The 4,451-nt window shown below is 37.3% G+C and overlaps 1 long non-coding RNA gene across 1 annotated transcript; it reads left to right on the top strand.

Moving 5' to 3' along the window:
• Positions 1-2,490: 2,490 nt before the first annotated feature.
• On the top strand, positions 2,491-4,241 carry LOC144827159 (uncharacterized). Its single transcript, XR_013610051.1, has 5 exons — positions 2,491-2,746; positions 3,180-3,271; positions 3,404-3,488; positions 3,593-3,723; positions 4,027-4,241. It is a non-coding gene; the product is annotated as an uncharacterized LOC144827159 (long non-coding RNA).
• Positions 4,242-4,451: the final 210 nt, after the last annotated feature.

Genomic DNA, 4,451 nt, shown 5'->3' with positions numbered 1-4,451 from the left:
GTTTAGGTTTTGCTATAGTTTTCCCCATTAATAGATTTAATTTAGAAAGGGATCTCCAAAATTTTTTTAGAAAAGTTCGACTGCAATCTTTCTTTGAAGGAAAAGAGAGAGGTCCTAGTATAAATAAATCAGGTTTAAAACCAAAATCGACCTGGACTCCACATATTGGACAGGTTGATAAAGATATAGAGACCTTTGAAAGGGTAGTAGAGAAGAGTATCGCAGACTTACTAGACCACAAGAATTGGATACAGTTTAATCTAAGTAAAGATGAAAGAGAGGCCCTCAAAAATCTAGAAAACCGCCATGAGTTGACAATTAAGCCCGCCGATAAAGGCGGTAGTATTATAATCATGTCAACAGTACAATATAGGGAAAAGATGAATCAAATGCTAGAGAATACAGATCACTATCATAAAGTGACCAATAATGACTGGCAACAATTGAAAACTGTAGTTCAACAAGTTCTAAATCATGCAAAAGAAGACGGAGTATTATGTGAGGAAGAGTACAAATTTCTTCTTAATACAAATCCAACCATCCCTGCCCTGTATGGGCTGCCTAAAATACACAAAAACCCCACAGATCCTCCAATGAGGCCAATTGTGGCTAGCATCGGCTCCTTAACCGAGCCGTTGAGCAAATACGCAGACATCTTTTTACAGCCATTAGTAGTACAACAAAAAGCGTATATTAAAGATACAGCTGCCATTATTGAAAAAGTGGAAAACCTACCATTTGATCCTAGAACCCAGTATTTAGTGACCCTCGATATCGAGGCACTTTATACAAACATCCCACAGGACAGCACTATAGAGATGATCACAAACTTGCTAAGCCCTTTAGACAGAGACCTCAATTCCCAAGAAACATTTATCATTGACTGTGTAACTATAGTGTTAAAAAACAATATATTTCTTTTTAATAAGGAGTTTTTTAAACAAATCAAAGGGACCAGCATGGGAGCCACCTGTGCTCCAAGTCTGGCCTGTTTATATGTGGCACAATTTGAAGAGACCCATATTTTTAATTCCATGGCCCCATTCTTTGAAAATATCTCAACATGGTCAAGATATATTGATGATGTCTTTTTTATTTGGTCTGGCCCATTAGACATCCTGGAAGAGTTTATCCTGTGGCTGAATTTAGGAGACCCGAACCTAAAATTTACAGTACACTTTGACACCCAGAAATGTGCATTCCTAGATATAATCATTAAGCATGAAGAAGGGTTACTCCAGGTCGAGCTGTTTACAAAAGAGACCGATAGGAACACAATGTTACATTTTAGCAGCCACCATCCCCCATGCCAGAAGAATAATATCCCCTTTGGGCAATTTTTAAGATTAAAACGTAACTGCACAAAAATGAGTGATTTTGATAAACATGCCAAAATTTTAATAGAGAAATTCATTGAGAGAGGGTATCCCAGACGCATGGTGAGACACGCATATAAGAGAGCAAAGTACTTCAACAGGGACAATCTCTTTATAAAGAAACAGAGAGAACAAAAAGAAAGCCGGCTGATTTTTGTGACAAATTACAACTCGATCAGTAATAAAGTCAAAAATATAATCAACCACAATTGGCACCTGGTGACCAATAAAAATAAAGAAAAATTGCCCAAACCAATGTACGCGTTTAGACGCAACCAGACTGTAAGAAATAGTGTAGTCCATACATATAGAGAAACTCGAGTTACATCACAATTGAGTATTGACAATGCACCCCTGCCAACTGGAACGTTTCCCTGTGGCAACTGCGGGAACTGTGAAAATATACAAAAAGGTGATTGCATTGATAGTAATAAAATAAAACATTCAGTAAAATCGTTCATGAATTGCAGATCAAAAAATCTTGTATATATGATAAAGTGCCCCTGTAACTTAATGTACATTGGTGAAACAAGTCGGGAAGTCCGACTGCGGATCAATGAACACAAGTCAGCAATTCGGACGCACAAAAAAGGTGCGCCCCTAACAGAGCATTGGCAGTCAGCTAAACACACGACCAATGATTTGGTATGGTGTGGTGTAGAGAGTATCTACATGAACTCAAGAGGAGGAAACATGGAGCTTAAAAGGAAGAAACGCGAACAGTTCTACATGTCCCGTTTTAACACAGTAAAAAATGGTCTGAATTGCAAAGAAGACTGGGACCGCATTCTCTAGTCATTATCAATAAACAACATACCCAAAGGACATACATATAGACGAATGTCATAGTCTAGTATGCCTTCATACCACCACAATGATTAAAGATGGGGGTTAGGGAGTTTACAAAATGAAGGTGGCGGTAAATCTCCATAGAGACATAATAATCAATAAGAACTGACAAGGTCTGAAAAATGTCCTAAATTTTGAAACTGTACTATTTGTTTATATAAAAGGAAATTCAGTGCAAAGTGTAAATAAAAATAAAAATATGAGCAGCTCTAAGTATAAAACTAGTGTTAATAACAATGAGATCAGCCCAGAGCGTTTATCTATCTAGAGACGCGAACCGGAAATAACGAGGAAACTACAATAGTAGTTCTAAGAAAGATGTGCAGAAAACTACACGAGTAGTCCGCCGTCCGCGTCGCGTAATTAAAACGCCGGAATAGGCTGCTCATCTAAAATCGCGAGAGTAGAGAAATGCGCGCGCAGCACACAAGGATAAAAACGTAATTGTTAAACCCAAACGGACTGAGTAGCCGAACGGAAGGAGGACATGCGGAGCAGGGAGGCCGAATCCTAGAACAAAGGTAAGAGCGACTACCAGGCGGCTCCCGCACTTAATATTGAAAGAGCGAGAATGCGTGTGGCAACGAGGTATAACAGCTAGCAGCCGCTGAGGTCCACCCGGCATTAGCAAAAGTAAAGTAGGTCTTACGAGTGATGCCTCAGTCACATCGAGCATGCCATTGAAAAGACGCTACCCGGTTAGCAGCGGCATTATTTGAAAGGGCAAATAGAATGTTGTTTAAGCAAATTTATAGCGGGCGAAAAATGGAGTGAATATTTTAATTAAACTCCCATAAACCTGTGAAACTCAACGGAGACACGGGGAAATGATAATAAACGGATGCCTAAAACATTGAGCTACAAACAAACCATAGACATTTAAAGTGACCGGAACATTTATACTAAACAGAACCTAGGTCATGTAAAATAATGTAAAAACCTGATTTATTTCAGAAACGGTAAATTGAGGAATACCGCCAAAAGCAAGGGACACAGTGTTAATCCAGTCACGTGCAGCCTTGAAAACATAACCCCCGATGGCAAGGGTAAGTGTCTTTCAACAAGAAAAGTTAAGATACAGTATAGTTGGGAGATTGAAAAGAAAAAAAGAGAATAAACTGATGGGTTCTTTTCCTCTCTTCCTTCCTTTCTTTGAAATTCTCTTTGGAAAAACATAGACCACAGGGTGAACATAGATCCAACCTTAAATTACGGTGGCCCCCTTGTCCTCCACGGCAGAAGTTAGATCTCTCCAAACAAAAGGTAAAATGAATGGACCTTGTATGCATACCTCATCATGGTAGCTGAAGAAAGTATATAAACATTTAGAATAATGATCTAAATATAATGAATGATCCAATCCACAGAGAGGATCCTTGTGCCAAAGATGCTCAACTAAATGAAGATATAAGCATCTTGAATACCGATTGGATAATCTCTTGAATTGAAAACAGATTTCCAGAGCTGAATGCTAAGTAAAACGCTTCAAGCTAATAAGGTATGCTAATGGGGAAATAAATGTATAAATTGCCCTACGCCCTGTATAGATTCAGGAAACTCTATTCTTTCTCTCTTTAAGTAATCTTGAGACGATGTATATATGTTGACTGACCCCATATAATTCAAAGATCCATAAAACCACCCAAAAGAATGTGCCTGTAAAAATGTGTATGGAATATGAGCTAATTAGTAGAGCTAAACAAATGATGTTGTGTACCAATAGTATAGTGAGATGTTGAAATATGTTAATAAGGTGTCAAACAATAATGGAGTCTAATTTCATGTTTTCTTTATTAAATAGAACCCTGTCCTGAAGAAGGTGTCAATTTTTAAATACCGAAACGCTGCGTCGACAACTTGGTTTTTACTTGCGACAAACTTGTTTTTAACTACTTTGAATCAGACACTTTGTTTATCTACAAACTTTGTTTTTTAACTGTTTTTGGTATCAACTGTATCACTTCATGAATAATGCACATGTATATAAGCAATGTTTAAATACAAAATTTTTTTTTAAAATAGGCACTTTAATTGTTTAGTATAATTTGTTGCAAAAAGGAAATAAATGATATAAATGCATGAAAAGGTTTTTTGCTGTTTATTTTAATATATGGTCAAATTGGTGTGGATGAATATTGTAAGGATCTCTTGATTATATGGTGGCATATAGACAACAAACCATTGTATGGTAACAACAGGGTCCCCCCTTTTTTTTATACTGATTAC

The sequence above is a fragment of the Lissotriton helveticus genome, chromosome 4_1 (genome assembly GCF_964261635.1).
Source record: "Lissotriton helveticus chromosome 4_1, aLisHel1.1, whole genome shotgun sequence".
NCBI classification, from domain to species: domain Eukaryota; kingdom Metazoa; phylum Chordata; class Amphibia; order Caudata; family Salamandridae; genus Lissotriton; species Lissotriton helveticus.
Note: the sequence above shows the minus strand (reverse complement) of the source record. Positions and strands in the feature narration are given on the sequence as shown.